Source organism: Motacilla alba, chromosome 1 (assembly GCF_015832195.1).
Source record: "Motacilla alba alba isolate MOTALB_02 chromosome 1, Motacilla_alba_V1.0_pri, whole genome shotgun sequence".
Lineage (NCBI taxonomy): Eukaryota > Metazoa > Chordata > Aves > Passeriformes > Motacillidae > Motacilla > Motacilla alba.
The window spans coordinates 75,926,823-75,945,344 of record NC_052016.1 but is presented as its reverse complement, the minus strand read 5'-3'; the positions used below and the strand labels follow the sequence as shown (position 1 = coordinate 75,945,344).

Below are 18,522 nucleotides of genomic sequence, written 5' to 3'. Positions count from 1 at the left end.
TGTTCAAAGATAACCAACAGTGGTCTCACAGTGGTATCTGTACTCTTCAACCTTTCCTCATAGCTAAACTTTTTAAACCCTCTCACCATTCTTTTGATTTCCTCTGAGCCCTTTCCAGTTCATCTAAGTTTTAGAAGAACACAGTGACCAACACAAGACATTGTGCTCCTGCTATTACATACTACTGCAATTTAAAATGAAGAGCATCATTGCATTGTCAAGACAAATGCTCCATTTTTGATTCATGATAGATCCCACACTGACTAAATGGAAAGCACTGAAGTCCACTAAGGCAAAGACATTTCTGATTCATAATAAAAAGCTCATATTACCAGGCAATGCCTTTCTCTCAGGAGAGATTCAGGTTTCTAATATATTGAGTTCAGTGAAATTTCATGATTTATACCATCCATCATGATCAGAATGATAAGTTTCAGCGTCCTTGATCAAGAATTTTGTGACTCAGAATTACTACATATGAGCTAATAAAAATAATTCTGTTGTTTTATTAGACTCATTATATATATCTGCCCTACCATAAAATGTGGAAATATTCTATTTCTTCCCCAAACTAGGTCGCAAAAATATTTTCATAGCTGTTTCAGTTAGTTTTGCATCTAATGTTAAATGCTTATTCTGAACTCCAGAGTGACTACATTTATTAAATACAAATTTTAAATTTTCAATGCAAAACAAAGAAAAGGAAGGAAGAAATGTATAATCCTCACTCCGCAGCTGACTGCTTCAGATGTTCATTCCACCATCTAATTAAAACATCATTTCAATTTCTCACAGAAACATATTATCAGTTACAAGATACCTGGAAATAATTTGACTTGATGTTTATACAAGACAACTAAATAAGCAGACTGTCACAGTCTGCAGGAAGGGAACATGAAATATTACCTGATCCAGCCTTTCATAGGAAAGGGAGCCTAGAATTTTTGAGAAGCAGACCAGCAGGGATGGACAGTGACTTGGCCTTGACGGAGTACACAGGAGGCATCAAGCTGAGACCATGGGAAACAGGATGCTAAGGAGGGCAACATGTTATGGAGAGGTGCATGGAATCATGGGAAAGGTTATGTTAATATGTTCATGCCAAATAAGGTGATGCTCTGAGTTCTTGTTAGTGATTGGTCAGTTATGTTCTCCATATAAGGTAATGTTTGTGGTTGTTGTTGCTCATTGGTTCCCTGCCCTCAGCCAGCACTGTATATATTGTCATGTTTTTCCCATTTTGAGGTCTTTGAAGTAGCCATCTATTGCATGTGGCTTATCCCTTTATTTGTACATTATTAAAGTTTTGCTTTCCGGGTTTACTTTGTCGTTCCCGCTTCTTCATCATCAACGTTAGCTGACGTTCTTGCAGGCAGGTACGTCATGAGTCCTTGTCATCAAGGATCCATTGCCGCTTCCGGGGCAGGGACAGATATTGTCTAGAATCCTGTCACATTGCTTCTTGAAAAAAACCTCCTGTGATAAGGACTCTGCTGCATCCCTGCGGAGATTGTTCCAGTGACTGACTGGTCTCATTGGAAACACTTCTTCCTTATGCCAAGATGAAACCTCTCCTGGTGTTACTTGTACCCATTGCCCCTGGTCTTCTCCATGGGGCTCCTACTGAAAAGACAGACTCTGTCCTCTTTGTAGCCGTTCTTCAGGTACTGGAATACCATGATGAGGTCCCTCCTATGTCTTCTCTTCTCCAAGGTGAAAAGACTTAATTTCTTCAATCTTTCTCAACAGGACAGGTTCTCCAGTCTTTTGATCATCTTCCTGGCCCTTCCTTGGACCCTCTCCAGCCTGTCTGCACCTTTCCTGAATGGTGAGTACCAGGCCTGGACACAGTACTCCAAGTGTGGCCTAAGACATGCTGAATACAGTGAGTGACCACATCTTTATCTCTGCTAGTAAAGCCCTCGTGGATGCAGCCCAGGACTTGATTTGCCTTTGTTGCTGCATCTTGACTCATGTTCATATTGCTTTCCTCATGTTCATATTGCTTTCCACCAGGACCTCCAGGTCTCTCTCAGAAAAGTTGCTCCCAGCCACACAGATCCCAGCCTGCACTGGGCTTTTTGGTTATGTTATCCCAGGTGCAGGACCTTGCACTTTCCTTCCTTAGACTTCACACAGATCTTGCTGGCCCACTCTTCCTGCTTGTCTCTTTCTCTGACAAAGGGCTCTCCCTTCTGACAAGTCCACCTCACCGTCCAGTTTGGCATCATCAGCAAACTTAGTGAGCCTGTTTTCAATCCCTTCATCCAGATAATTTATGAAGATGTTTACCAGCCTGGAGCCCAATATTGATCCCTAAGGGACCCTGCTGGTAACAGACTACCAGCCTGGATAAAAAGCATTGATCACCACCCTCTGAGTGCAGCCTGTCAGCCACTTTGCTACACATCTCACAGATCACACATCCAGTCTGTATCTTGCCAGTTTGCCTGGGAGAAAACTGTGGGAAACAGTGTCAGATGCTTTGTTGTAGTCCAGGCAAACATCCAATGCACTTCCCATGCCGACAGAGGATGTTATGTTGTTGTAGAAGGTGTTCAGGTTAATCTGGCGTGATTCACCTTTGGTAAATCTGTGCTGATTTTTCCCAATCACCTGTTTCATTTGGAGGGTAGTAGTTTCTGGGAGGACTAACCCCATTATTTCCCCAAAAACTGAAGACTAATGAGTGTGGAGGTCTTCACTTTGGCTCTTCTTACAGATGGGTTTGACAATGCATTTTAAAATACTTACACTAAAATTGAACTTATACCGATAAATAAAAAAGGTTGATTTCTCTTACATTTGCTAGTATTATTGATTCTTCCATGATTATGGCTACTGCTAAGTAGTTTTTCATTGAATTCTTCTCTGCCTTAAATATTAAATTTGAGGAATTAGGTTTTGACTGTGTTTAGAAATTGTTTCATGAGTATTTATGAAGAAATATCAGTACTTTGAAAGTTATTAGAAAGTATAATCTACACTGTATTTTAATGAGGTCATGTAAAATTCAGATATTAATAATTTCATGTTTACTTCTAAATAATTAATTACTAAATGTAATATCAGATGCAAACCAAAATAATATTCAAATAGATCTTGATTTTCAATAAAATGATCTTTAGAATTTTCTTTATTTAAGATGTAGAAGCAAACTCTACAATGGTTTATTCCTCCAACATTCTACTCTTACACATTTTCAAAGGAAAACATATGAGAAACAGTTGGAATCATATTTTACATTATATTGTAAATATAGATCTATTATATTGTAAATATATATCTAGTCTCCTTTTTCTCTAGGTGAGAGAAACTTGATATAGAGCTGCCATCTGAAGGATCTTCTGCATTTTTTAAATATTTTGGGTCCATGTCCTCCATAATTATATAAAAGCCCATCTAGAATTTTCAAAATAGTCTAAATAGTTAGAATACTCTGAAAAATGTCAAACTTTAATTCTAAACATTCTTTCCAACCATACACCATCGTATTTTACCTGTCTCTGATCAGATAAAATCAGGTAAAGAAGACCACTGGTATCATTCTACTAGAAATTAGCGGGAACAAAGAATCTTTCTTTCCTCTCACTTTTCAACAAAGAGCAAATTGGCAAATCATTTTGCATAAGACTGGAAAGTCTACAGGTCGATCAGTTTCTGAGGCAATTAAAAAATATTAAAATAATTGAATTTTCAAAAACTTTGCCTTTCTTTTTCTTTTTCTTTTTCTTTTTCTTTTTCCTTTTCTTTTTCTTTTTCTTTTTCTTTTTCTTTTTCTTTTTCTTTTTCTTTTTCTTTTTCTTTTTCTTTTTCTTTTTCTTTTTCCTGTTTTTCACAGGGTGTTCTTCCTTTATATTAAATAATTTTCAGCCATAGGTTTACAGTGGGAAGATTCAGGAGCAGAAACACCAATCTCAATAGCCACTGAGTTAACAATTCGCACCTTCCCTTTCCTGTACAGCACAGAAGTGTCTCTCTGACTTCAGCCAAGATGAGAAATAATAAAAAAGCCCAGAAACTATTGCTACACAGCTGCCAGGAACATATTTGTGGCAAACACACATATCCTAGTCCTCTCTGTGTCACAGTGGTTTTTCATTACTTTGATATGAGATGGAAACAGGCCTTATGAGGAAGGTGGAGAGCAGCTGAGTTCCCATTTACACAATGGATGCCTCTTCCCTGCTACATTAATCTTTTTAAAAGTATTTTTCTCCTGAGATCAAAATAAATTATCTGTATCATAAACTGATTTATTCTCTTTTCTTTTTTTTTATTTCTGAACAATGACTCAGAGTGGAACCTGAAAATTTAAGCGATATTGTCTACTGCTTCATTATTCACAGCTATTCTTGGCCTTAATATTTAAAATTGTTAGTAATACTGTTTTCTTTGCTTGTGACCCAACTTTTTTTTTGGGTTGAAAACAAAAATATAACTATGGCTGTTTCTGGAAGCCTTTCCTAGCAGGGACTGAATGCACCAGTCACAGGTAAGCAGTAAAAAAAATGCATCTTTTTCAGACATAGGAGGGATTCCATTTCTTTGCTCTGTGAGAAAAAGTCAATACGTTATCACCATAGCAATGCTCGCTCTGAACTTAACAGTTTCTGTGAGGAAAGGAAATGCAGGCAGTGTTTTTTGCAGACAGAAAATTATTTCAAATGGGTGCCCTAGGAAATATAGCACCCAATGCTTCATCCCTGTTCATCATTATATTAACAGCAGATTGTTTAAACTTTCCAGGGTGCTAAAATTCATTGAAATCTTGTGCATTATTGAAATACCTAAATATTATTGATGATACCTTTATCTTTCATTTATTTTGTCTCTTCTTCAACAAAGATGGAGAGAAAAATATCTCCCAATGAATTCACTGAAGAACCTATTTTTTAGGAATTTTTGTGTTCTTTTGTACTGAATGGGAAAGACTCAAAAATCATTTTAGCAAATACAGCCATTTTCTTGATTCCACTACTATACTCCAAAAGGGCAAAGACCTGCCCTTTTTTTTTAACCTCTGAACAAGTTTGCATTTTGTGCTCTTGAAATTATGGAAAGGAAAAAGCCTTTCTCAAAAGAAGCATTCCTTCATGAAATTTTCTCAAAAACACTCACTGCAATCTTTAGATGTTCTGTTTAATTAAAACTTACTAAAGTCGAGGGCATATTGTGCATGCAAATAGAAGTGGACTGTAATTAAGTTTGTAACTAACACTCCACTCTCACTGCTCGTAATTATTTGGATTATGAAAACACTCTGAAAACATGTTCTTGATAACTGCTAATATTGCAGCATCATCAGTGTTGTCCTTTCTAGTTACCAGATTATTTTCTTTGTAACTGTTGGCAAGTAGTGTAGGATAGATATTACTCACCCACCCAGTCCCTTACCTATTTTGAACCCAAGGTATGGAGTTCTGGACACAGTCTGCAGCTTCACAATTAAAACAAAGGCTGAAAAGGCTGTGATATTCTGTGACATTATGTAACTCTTCACCATATAGTGAATTTTATGTGAGGAAGGCCAGAGCTTTTTGAGCTCTGAGAATGGGAGTTGAATTCCCAAAGCAACTGAGATCCACCAAAGTTCTCCTCAGTTACTACCCAAGACGTGAGACAAAGAGGAAGAAATCAAGACCTATCACAGCAAGGGAAATGATACATCATGGGATTTTGGGGCTTAAACTCAAATAAATAAATTTTCGTTTATTAATATATTTCATATATGCAAAACTCAATGAATAAAGTTTTAGTTAATTAAAGTCTTTCAGTAGCTTAATATATTCTAGGAAAAATTTGAAAAAAAATCACAAATGGCATTTCTATTGCAAGACATGCAGTTTCAGTGAAACATTCATTAAAGAAAATACAGAAAATATCCTATGACTTGAACTGTGGTGTTCATACCAAAGGGTGCCTTACACCTTAAGCTTCACAATTAAATATCCTTCAGCTAGTTTCATGTAGCTCTTGAGAAAAAGGAAGCTAGAGAAAAAAAGATAGATTTGAAGACTATCCAAATATCCTGTCTTTTGGTATATTCTCCCAGGAAGTTTTGGTTTACAGCTCTTTCAGCTAGAGGAGGTAATGGGATATGGGTCTCTCATTTCCTTGGCAACTGTGCCAATCATTAGGTTAATCTGTGAAAGAAAAATGTGAGTCCAGCAGAGTTCTCTACAGAAGAGACTGCTGGTACCTCTTTTCAAGTAAAACTTTCTCAGGTACTCTCTGCTGCTCCATAAGTTTTCAGTCTGCTAAATATATTTTACTGCAAGTTGGTGAGATGATAAAGGAAACCATAAAAGCAGCCACAAAATATATATGATGTATTTGGCCTGGTCACTAACAGAAGAGTATTTAACACTGCTGTTAACAGCATTTAGACAAATCTATTTAAACAATAACTTGGCCCATATTGTTCACCTGCCTGCAGGGGTGGGAAGTCAAGGGCAAATGGCACCAACCACCTAGAATCTGCACTGCTTAGCACTGGCCCCTGGATGAACAGATATGTCTGATGTGGAGGCAATACAACACAGAGACGGTGACTGAGCTAATATTTAAGTACCATGCTCAAGATTACTGCGATCCTCTTTTATTTAATCACAGATGTACAAGAACACACGTAAGTTACTTTTTCTGTTCTCTCAAAGTTTTCAAAATCTTACAAAACCTCCAAAAGTATTTAGTGAAGAGTTAATGTTAGAAATTTTTTAGATTTTATTTTGATCCTTATCTTTTCTCTTTACTTATTTTTTTTTAATTCTATTTTAAAACCAGCAGTCCTACCTGGAACAAACTCAGAGCCTTCTGGTTCAAAAAGTGCTTTGCAGTCAAAGGATGACCTTGTAACTGAATACAGCTACTCCAAAGACAGGATCAGTTCAAATGTTCCCACAATGGTGAGCTAATGTACTAGAGATGTCATTTTCAACCTTTTCTGCTTTTGGAAGCTTAGCCATTTTCCAGTAGTATATAGACCAATGTAAGCTCACTGGGAAATAATCATCCTGCATTTCTTAATTACCTTGCGGTTTATATTATTTAGAAGGAATTTACAGTCCCTAGAAGTCTGTATGTCATGGGTTAAAACCCATTATGCTGGACAAACATCTCTATATCTCATTCTGCAGTCTGTCTCATGCAAAATTTTCACTTGCCTTTCTTTTCTATTTAAGTGAGAAGTCTTGATGTGTTTTTTGGAATCAGTTGACCTCCTGTTTCCTAATTATTATTTTTTTGTGGAGAAGGTGCTTTCTCACAGCTTGTTTCCAGATGGTGGCTGAATGTCTCTTCTTTCCAAAGCAAATACTTCCCTTAACTCTGTAAGAGGAAAGGCAACTGGCAGATGTGTGTACAAACACAGCAAATTAAAATTACACTGAAACCTGTATGCATCTAGGCTCATTTCACCTTGAAAACATTCTGGTTTGCATTTGATTTATTCTCAAGGTAACATAAAAATTAATTACATTTATTCTGAAAAGCAACTGAATAATGAGCCAGTGTGAACTACATTGACCTACCTCATGAAATTTATACCATCATATTCACTAGTTTTAAATCTAATGCATTTTTTAGCATAACAATCTCTTCCCAGTCATCTTTTAAGAGCAAAAGCTGAGATTTTTCTATGGCTAAGGGATGTCACTTTCTATTGCAAGGAAAAAAATGTAGTGGGCATAATAGAACATGAAATCTACCTGACAGCTGTCTCAGGAAACAAAGCTGTAGAGAAATGTAAAAAATATGACCTGTTCTTAAAAAAAAAACCAAACTGACAAGAGTTGTTTATTTGTCTTTCTTGGAGGTACTACCCAGGAATCCAGTCATGAGGAAGATACACTCAGCAGCAGTGAATTAATGAATCCCAAAGGGAAATGGAAAAAGGACAAACTCCAAAGAACCTACCACCCTGAAAATTTGTCCTAAATAAGTCTATCTCCTAATGAAAAAAGGAAATTTGTAGGACACTTCTAATGTCCTTTTTATTATAGGACAAACTTAAAATTATTACAACCTATTAACTTATAAAGATATTGAAATGTTATTTGGTTTCTGGAGTTTTGACCAAATCAGAAGTACAGAGTCAACAACTGACTCCTCACTGCAGAAAGAAAATCTACCTACCATGCTTCTCCCCACCATCTTCACATACTCTCTAAATTAAATAGTTGAGTTTAGGTTCAGGTTCTGAACAGAGCTGAGGCTGAACTAAACCACAATGACTGGACTCGGAAGGTGTTACTTTCACAGACACTGACATCAGCCTCCCTGCTGTTTCCCATTTATGTTCTTATGAAGAAATAGCAGTTTGCTCCCAGCTGTCTTCCAGATATCTGGTGTTACTTCTGCCTTCCAAGTGGGGCCCGAAAAATAAGCACATTGCAAAACAACACTATTTTTAGTAGTTTTCTGTAGTCTCTTTGCTCTTAACATTACATGTAGCACTCCCTGCCCTCCTGTTTGAAATGCCCATGTAGTCTGACAGCTCTCTCTAACTGAATGTGCAGTGGTACACACAATACTTGGTATGCTTCCAGGAGCCTTCCTAATACTGCCTAATAATCTGGTTATTAATGTCCTAATTGCACTTGTTAATTTCAAGAAAGGGAGCAGTTCTTTTGGACAAGAGTTTACATCTTCAGTAAAAATATTTTACCAATTTTTTTCACACTTTAAATCTAAACACTCCTTTAGCAAGTATTCTCCCATGGGAACAGCCTCTAATTCACAAACAGATCAGGTGCCCTTCTCCATTAACCTTCTGGGATAATGTGCTGTTCCTATCTCTGCAGGGACGGCCCCGAAGACAAACTCCTTTGGAAAGCTCTATGTAGCTGTGGACAGAAAAGCTTTTCAAAGGTTTCTAAAGCTCTAACGCAGTCTTCCTTCTTTATTACTTTCCTGAAACCATCAAGGTCAGTCAAAGAAGCAACAAGTGTGTGGGTAATATTAATTCTTTTACTGAGAGGTTAGTTGTGTACTTTTCAAGTCTTTCAGCAGGATGTCCCTTAAGATATGGATAGATTTAAAAAGTCCAGCGAGATAGTTTGAACTTTATCCCTGAGCTGAGCTCCACGCTGTTTGTCTGGGTTAAAGAGCAATGCAGATAATTGCCAAGCCAGGAAGGAGTTGGCTTGCAGCAGTTGCAAGATGCATGGCTTGCACTAAGCTTCCTGACTCAGCAGGCAACGTAGACACAGCACATGCATCCATGTGACCAAATTCAACCTTCAGTTCTGTGGGTATATGGAGTGAGAAGTCAGTGGTTCCCTCTTCTTTGCATTCCTGGACAATTGTTGCATAATTTGGGCTGTGGTAAAAGAGCCAGATTGACATTTTATCAGATTGACATTTTCAGCCCTCTAAATGGAAAAAAGGTCTTGAGTAAACTGCTTTTGGACCAATAAATCCCATCCTGAGCAGTGCTGAGGTGACTAGTTCCACACAGACCCAGCAGTATCAGAAACTCTATGTTCAACTTGCCTGGGACTAGACAAAGGGCTTGCATCTTGCATCTAGACATCTTGCATCTTGCTCCCCACAAAGGAATATCATGAGATCACTAGTATACAATTAGTCTAACTTTTCAGTTTTTAACTGATCCAAATCCATTAAAGCAGTCTGTTCTGTATCTTCATTGGCAAATTGCAATTTTCTCCCAACTATGGAACAACCTGCAGAGAATAAAGTTCATAGATCCACTCACAATATTAAATCCTCTTATCTCACAGTCTTCCATCATCTTTCAGATAAGAATTGCAGCAAGAATCACCTGAAGCATAGTTATCTCAATGCCAACAACTCAGCCATACTTCAGCTTCCCTATCTCTGATGTCTGCTGAGTGATCTGTTGGCTCCAGAAAGAGTTTCCAGAAATTGCTTATGACAGAATTCTGCCATGTCATGTCCACTGACTTGAAATCCATTTGGAACATGTTCATTTCAGTGGTCAACAAGGGTCTGATTCAGCTCTACAAAGGCACTAAAGGTGCAGGTCTCTCACAGGACTTACGTCATACCTGCAGGTCCTCTGCACTGGATATCAAAGACAGCCTGAACTCTCTAGGACATCTCAAGTGATGCTCATCAGTTATATTGGGCAACAACTCTGCCCTTCTGCCATGAGACCATTCACTTCTTGCAAAGGCTGTCAGTTCTTTCAGTACTTTTGCCACAGAAGGAATTGTGTCGAGTCAGATCTTGAGCCAGTAGCACCTCAGGTTTTCACTTAAAACATTTAAATTAACATTAAAGCCAAAAACATAACAAAATTGTGGAGACTATGTTATGAACAGAATACAGGAGAGTATGTGGAGCCAAAGACATTCATGGTTTTATGATTTTGCTGTTTCCTCTCATGCATCTTACAGGGGGGCGCAGTTAGATGAACTCATCCTCTCCCCTCCAAATGGAGGAAGTCACCAAAAATGGTGCTGAGAAGAATCTGGTCCTTACATCTCTATATGGAACTACAGAGTCCAGACCACAAGCCTTTTAGAGACATAGATGAATAATTTTATATAAAGTGATATATTCAAAAGTATATAGATAGATAGATATAGATATACATATACATAGATACAGATAAAGATATAAGGTATTAGAAGCTGGACACAGTTGCAAGGAGTGCAACTTCTTGTGTTTAAGCTAGACTTCCTCATGTATATCACTGGTTTTGAAGAACGGATTCATCATGCATATTTCCTCATCAACTCAAACTCTGATTGTGAAGAGAAGAAGTCTTCTTTCATGGGAAATACTCCAGCAAGACCACTTTTGTTGTGATACTAATTGAAAGGCCTCTCTGATCAGACAAAGATTTTATCTTGCAAGTGTTGAAACCAAGCTAAGGTCTTGTAGCTTGAATGACACCATAAAAGTCTATTAATTTTTTGTATCTATTATTAGGCTTGCAATTTATGCCATCATGGCTTTTGTTTAAAGACATTGGAGAAGACAGAAGACTCAAGTGCAATCCACAGCACCTCCAGATGGCAAGGGCTAGCTCTCCTTGGAGCTGAGTCATCTACTGAAAGCTAAGAGTCAAGGCAATTACATTCCCAATACTGCATCTTTGGTCATTTGCCTAAAATTAGTTTGGAAAAATTTGGACTCTAAAATGTTTCAAGACACTGCCTGGTTAAACTACTGCTGACTCTCACAGAATGAACTGCAAACTGCAGAGCAGAAAGCAGAGTTGGGAAAAGCAGAAATAACTCTATTTCTTTTACATAAGTAAACCAAATAACCAGATGAAGCACAGTTTCAAATTCAGCAGTCCTCCTAAGAGTTTTCCATTCCTGTTAACACCATCAATCTTAAAAGGAGTACCTTAATTAGGATATCAAGGTTTTTTAAAAAAACATCATTTCTTTCAGTTTTGACCAAAGAAAATGGGTTAATCAGGTTTGCCACTACATTTGTTTGGTTAATTTTATGATACTAACTGGCTGCTCTCTCTTTAATTTGCTATATTCTTAACATTTTACTGATTAATTTCTCTCTCTGTTCTTAATTGTTATTTCTTATGGTGTGCCCTTGGTTCTTGTTACTGCCTGATAAATTGCAAGGCATGTTTTCATAGTTTCTAAAAAATTTCCTGCATGTCAGAATTTGTGAGCACTGTCTGTGTGGTTGATACACAAATAAGTCACCTCCTGTTCCCTATGCTTTTTTAAACAAGAAGGGTAGAGGGATGAAGGTTTGCTCTCTACATGATATGAGGTGGGAATGCAGCTGGAGTTTGTAGCTGGACCCAGACACTGGGACATGGCCCCGTGTTCCAGAGTTTAGATTACCCTATGTGCTATTAGTATAGCACAAAGGAAGTCAAATATAAACAAAAGAGTAGAAATTTGTTTTTCTCATGAGGCTGCCTTCCCAGAGTGTAGTCATGGCTGATCACTTCTTTCCAGGACCAATGTTTAAAGCTCTAAAATTTTGGCTGTCAGTTCAGACATTGACTAGCTTTGACTCAGTCTAACACTCATTTCTTTGCTGCATTCAGTTTGGACTACCCACTGCAGGATTCTTAGAGGCTGTTATAGGTTTCATTCAGGAGAAATTGAAAAGCAATCTTAAATTTATTTAACTACTAGAATCAAAGTTCCAGCCTGATTTCTTGTTGACCTCAAAAAAGCCCTAGCAGAAAGCATAGTTTCATGTCAAGAAACAAATTATGGAGAAACATATTTCTTAAGAGAAATGTTTCTCTCCTCTTCATACCTTTTAGACCTCCCAACACCAACCACCAAACACACTAACTTTTACGGCATATGTAAAACATTAGATTATCTTCTATTAGCTACACTCATTTAAACTGGATTCATATTAGCTTTTATTACCAAGTCCCCATAGATAAGTTACTAATATGACTTAACTTTGAACTTGGCTGCTTTCAAATACAAAGCACTAAGCATCCAAGACATTCCAATTTCATAAAGATATAGCTTTCATTTTCTTACTGGGCATAGCGTAAAATTTTTAAATAACAACTAGTGCCCTTTTGCTAGAAAATTTTATTTATCAGCATACCCATAATTCAGTCAATTTTATTCAAATATAGCAAATTTCTTATACTTAAATTTTCACTCATTTCACTTCTGCAAAGCCAGATCGCCTTGGCAGCTTCATCATAAATTTTATACAGAAATATTGCTAATTAAAAAAATTAATACATTAAGCCTTAAATTTTTAAGAGATATTGCTACTATGTTCTTTAATATTAGGGAAGAATTGACTCCAAAAGAGGGCTCACCTTATCTATGTATATATATATATATATCTAAAAATTGCATGGGACTAGATGGCCAACAGCCTCCTAAATCCAAACCGAGGTTTGAATTTAGATAACAATAAATTAAATAACAGCTTTTCTATTTTTCTCAGAACATAGCAGAAGTAAAACTCTGGAAATTCATGATGTAAAAAAGATCTAGCGGAAACAAAATTGTAAATTTTACAAGCAAAGAAAACCTGTTGCAGAACTTCCTAAAACTGGGACAAGTTAAGGGATCAGCTGACACAGCACCTTAAAGCACCAGTCAAAAGCAGTTCCTATTAAAAAAAAAACCTCAAAAACCCACAAAAACCAAGAACCACAAACCAAAATAGCAACAACAACCAAAAAAAAAAACCAAACCAAAACCCAAACCATACCTTCTTTAAGTGTAATGGAAAAATTACCTGGATGAGCTGCAGCCAGAAGCATTCCAACAATTAAGTTCTCAGGACTACACTGGGATATAGCTTCAGCTAAAGGTGACTTGGTGTGGAAAACAAAATGACAGTAGCTGATTGACAAAACTCTTGAACTCTGAAAAACAACTTTTTCCATTGTTGAGGTCAAGGAATGAGATCAGTAAGGCTTGCTGGAAGACTTTTGGTGAAAAGGATTAAGAGTTCAGGGGCTGAAGAGGATGAATATATTTTGCATTTACTTGCTCTTACACCAGAACAGAGCTATAGCCAAAGGTAAACTGCATTCAATGCTCACCTGTAATCAAAGTAAATGGCCTTCTAACACATTTTAGAAAGACTTGCACCATAAAGCACATCTGCCTTCTTATTTTGCTACTTTGCATCACCTAAGATGAGTAAAGCAAGTGGAAAACACATCCTAACTGCCTGATTAAAGGTTTTATGTGATATTTATCTGTTTCATGCTCTAATTAAAATATGGTGGGCACATCTGAAGGGCAAATCTTTCTTCCATAAAAATGAGCAGGATGAAGTGCCGTTTGGCTATTTGGAGTGCCATTTGGAGATACTCATGTGTTTTCATTTACAAAGGAAAGAGCTTGTCTACTGCAGGCAACACAGCTAACACACGGATAGGTGGTTAAAACTAGGGAATCCTGCCTGAAGGATATTGATTATTAGCTGCTTGTGACAGACTGAGATATGTACTTTGTTAACAGATTTTAAGCCAGATTGGTCTGAGATGCCTAGGCTTTAGATGACTATTATTAAGTAAAGTAAGTTTTTCCTTTTTATGGCAAGAATGACTACTCTAAAGAAGGGGTTATAGGTCATCATTCCAAAGTGTGACTGTTGTGAGCAGAAAATAATTTAAATTGTCATCAAAATGTAACTAACTTAATTTATATTACAATTAGTTTCTTTAAAACCATTATTCCAATTCCTGTTTTGAATGGAGTGAGGTGTTAAGAAGGTTGTCAGGTTGTCCTAAATTCAACAGTTACACATGGTGCTTCCAGATTATGTCTGAGCACTACACTGCAAGCAGTCCTAGTCTCACAACACCTGTAAAGTGGCTCTGGAAGATAGAGGTGGGGATAGTACACCTGCATGCGACTACTTATTTTGTATATTGCTCCAAATGCCTGTACCTATATGTACTTACACAAATATAGGATTCACAAAGCTGATGACTAGTTTCTGAGTAAAGCCTCACTGAATATTATTCTGGTATTACTTTGCTTGTGTGTTTTTATTTTTTTAGTCACTAAATGTGTTATACCAGTTTTAAAAAAGGAGAACATTCAAAATTAAATCAGCTAATAATCTACCTGCTCTATAAGCACCCAGTAGTCATCCAATCATAAAATAAGAAGTTCTAATATTCATTCTAGCTTTTTGCTCTGTAGACCATAAAAATGTAAGATGTGTAAACAGATATAGATGTAATCCAAATAGATAAGTCTCTACTAAAAAAGCACAGCAGCTCCTTTCCTTATATCTAATGATTTCTACAAGACAGAATATTAGCCTAACATTAAATTTATATTACAAGAATGCAATTTGGTGAACACTCTTTCCACAAAATATTTGATTCCTACTGCACCATCAGAACAAGCATTATAATGTAGTTTGTTTACACTGTTGCTACTTTAAAAATTGCTATTTTTAAAACCTTAAATTTTGTGACCTCATAGATGCCCATGTCAATGCTTGCTGATGAGTCAGTTGTTTCTAAATACTACTTTAATGTCTTCATAAAACATACAAAATACATACATGGATAATGGTTTTGATATACTGACAAATAAACAATATTATACGAACCTGAATTTCTTCCCTGGCTCTTGGGGCATGGACAGTGGATAGGGTCAGGTGTAATCCTTGCTCCAGCTTTGATCTTTGTATTGCAATCTGAAGGGTGTTTCTATCCAAGCTGTTTTATGGCAATTTAAACTCATTTAGGAGTACTTCTACTCAATGCAATGGCTGGAGGAATAGGTGTAACTCAAAAACATGATGTAAAATGAATCACTTCTCTTTCTCACTTCTCCATTCTGTAATTGAGGATCACATTTAGTCCTTTCTGATAACACTGTGCTTTGATGGTACAGACTTAGGAAATTAGCCCCCTTCACTTTGAGAAATAGTAGCACACAGCTATGAACGTGATAAGGCATATGATTTCCAACTAAGACAGTCCCATCTCAAAAGCAGTCCAAGCTCAGAGAGAACAAAGTTATTGGGGGTGAGCACATGAAGGAAAGAAAGGTGAGAGGTGGTGTGTGAACTGAAGGCTAGCAGGAGGATTTTATCTGCTTGGCAACTGAACCATCTGAACAGCACTTTTTTTGAGTTTGTAAAATAAAGCCTGTCTGTTTAATAGCAGCAGTAGTACGGAGCTGGAAGCTGTCACAGCTATGCTACTTTTGTGGTCTTGTTTCTCTTAAAAAAAAAAAAAAGAAAAAATGTGTAACAGAGGTAATGGTTTTCTTAATGTTGATATTAAAAAATGTATGCTACCTGTAAATATTAAGTAACGACTGTAAAAATTAAAATATTACATAGCTTTGCGTCGTGTTTTTTTTCGGTGGGTTTTTCATATTTGTTTTCTTCTTGTACAAGACTAATATCTCAGTTACTCTGTAGTGTAAAAGGAATTGGAAACTGGTCAGTTGCAGGAGAAGGTAGAAGTAAATTCAGTTAATATGGATAAAGCACATATACAGATACATCTCAAAAAGGACTCGTTCATCATCTAATCAATAACCTATTTATTTTATGTTCTATATGGTGTTGATGTTTGAGTTGGAATATCGTGTAGTACTAACCTTGAAACCTATACCTGTCTTTCTATCACAGAGAGAAGGAAGATTTACATAATGAGACCTAATTTTGTGTAAGAGCATAACTAAAGCTATTCCATCTTTAAATGTCTAGCACTGCAGTCCTTTCTGTTACCTAAGGAGTAACATTAAAATAATTACATTATTTAATTTATTAATTACAGAGTAATTATTGTTGTCATTCTGTTGGTACCTCAGAAAAGCACAAATTTAGTATTCTAGTTCTTTTAAAACATCTCTAAGTACCAGGACAGTTCTAGGGGGTTAAAAAACCCAAAAAAATCCAAAACCAAAACAAAACCAAACAAAACCGCAAAACAGAAAAGAAAAAACAAAACCAAAAACTCTTTGAATCTGCAGTCAGAGGTTTTAGACTTCTTCATGTGGCTTACCTCATGATCAGTTAGTTTTAAAAAAACTTAGGCCGGTGGATTTTCCTTACACCTGTCTTTAATGGAATGAAAAGTTCTTGGCTGCTTCAAGGTAATGCAAGTACTTCAAGAAAACAACTTTCTGTGAGGAGATCAGTGGCATTTGAATAATAAGTGAGAAATGTTGATGGATGAAGACATTTTTTTCTGAGTGTATGAATATGTCATGGCTTAACCCCAGCTGGCTAAGTACCACATAGCCACTCGCTCACTTCCCTGCTCTGCCCTGCTAGGGAGGAGCAACAGGAAAAAACAGTAAAACACACGCATTGAGATAAGAACTGTTTAATAAATGAAACATTTAAAACATCATCATAATAATAGTAATTGTAATAGTAACAACAGCAATAATAACAGTAATGAAAAGGAGACAGAGAGGAATAAATCCCAAGAGAAACAAGTGATGTGCAATGCAATTGCTCACCATCTGCTGACTGATGCCCTGCCCATCCTTGAGCAGTGATCAGCAGCTCCTGGCCAGTTCCCCCAGTTCATATACTGAGCATGCTGTTCTGAATATGGAGTATCCTCTTGGACAGTTTGGGTCAGCTGTCCTGACTATGCTTCTCCCAGCCTCTTATGCACCTGCTCATTGGCAAAACATGAGACACTGAAAGGTCCTTGACTTTGGGTAAACATCACTCAGGAACTCAAACATTAGTGTGCTATCAACATTATTTTCATACTGAATTCAAAACCGTACCAGCTACCAAGAAGAAATTAACTCTATCCCAGCTGAAACCAGGACAGTGTGACACTGTACACTGTCTCCTGTGGCTTACTTTTTCTTTTTTGTCATAACTCTGGTTACTCTAGTACCATTTATTCCTTGGGATTTTTATCCATTTGCAGGGATTTTAGGTTTTCCTTTGATGTGTTACCCCTCTTTTGGTAAATTTCTTGATTTTTTCTATCTGTAGGTGGAAATGAGAGCGGAAGGGAGAGAAATAAATGAGGTAGCCATTGGAGTGAGATCCATTCCTAGTCTTATTAGGTCAGTTACAAGTGTCCAGGACAAAGACCCGATTGTCAATGTTACTAAAGCATGCTACTGAACTGTATGACAAACTTCAGTACATCAAAATCCATACCTTCAGATGCAGAGTCTAGCATGGGAAACAGTAGAGATGTAGACTCTCCCACAAATAATGGCCAAATAGGCTTTGCCCAAGTGCTTTGAACATCTAAAAAACATAAAATATAAGCAGAATAATAAACTCTGTGTTGGGCGCTTGCCTCTTGGTGTAACAATTTAATATATGCTCCTAGAAATACTGGGAACAGTGCTTGTTCTCAGGACTAGTTGAAATGGAAAGTTTCCTTTGGCTGCCTTACTGACACATATTTGTAACAAAATTACCTCTTAAGTGACTAATGTAGTAGTCCTTAGTAATTATATGATTACAGGAAAAAGAGATCCCGAAGGGAATAATGTGGCTAGTGCAACAACAGGTATATGCAAATACCTCAGAGTTCAGTAAATCCAATGTGATGATTCATGTGTAGAAAATTTCTGGATGTTTTAACTTAAGAGCTGAGAAAGTTCACTGAACTATTAATTTAACTGAACCCCGGGACTCTGCATTTAATAAACAGCACAAAGCATGAAAGGTATTTGTGTAATTTACAGTTGCTCAAGAAAACTGTTTTAAGTGACTTACAGTTACTAAAAATATGTCCATGGATAACTGTGTGAAGTTTTAAGCAGTTGCATCCTAGACTGTTTCGTTTGTTTTTTGGTTTTTTTTTTCCTGTGATCACAGCACCATCCCTTCAGTTTCTTAGCTAGACTTCCAAAGCTTTCACTGACAACATGATTGTTCTAAATATATCCCTGGCATTCTGCTCTGAGTCTGGAATTTGAATTTAAAATTGACCTGCTTTATCCTTTTGAGAAGACTCAATAAAATTATTTCAATCTTGTGTGGAAATAAGGAAATGGGAAAAAAAATGGAAATATAATCTGATTCCATTTTTGGTTTGGGGATACCCAAGATTATTGCTTGCAGATTATCATGTTTGAACTGCTAGGT

At 36.8% G+C, this 18,522-nt stretch overlaps 1 long non-coding RNA gene across 1 annotated transcript; it reads left to right on the top strand.

The window, feature by feature from the left end:
- Positions 1 to 6,459: 6,459 nt before the first annotated feature.
- On the top strand, positions 6,460 to 8,475 carry LOC119707929. The gene is made up of 3 exons (XR_005258902.1): positions 6,460 to 6,631; positions 6,787 to 6,908; positions 7,817 to 8,475. It is a non-coding gene; the product is annotated as an uncharacterized LOC119707929 (long non-coding RNA).
- The last annotated feature ends 10,047 nt before the right edge of the window (positions 8,476 to 18,522 follow it).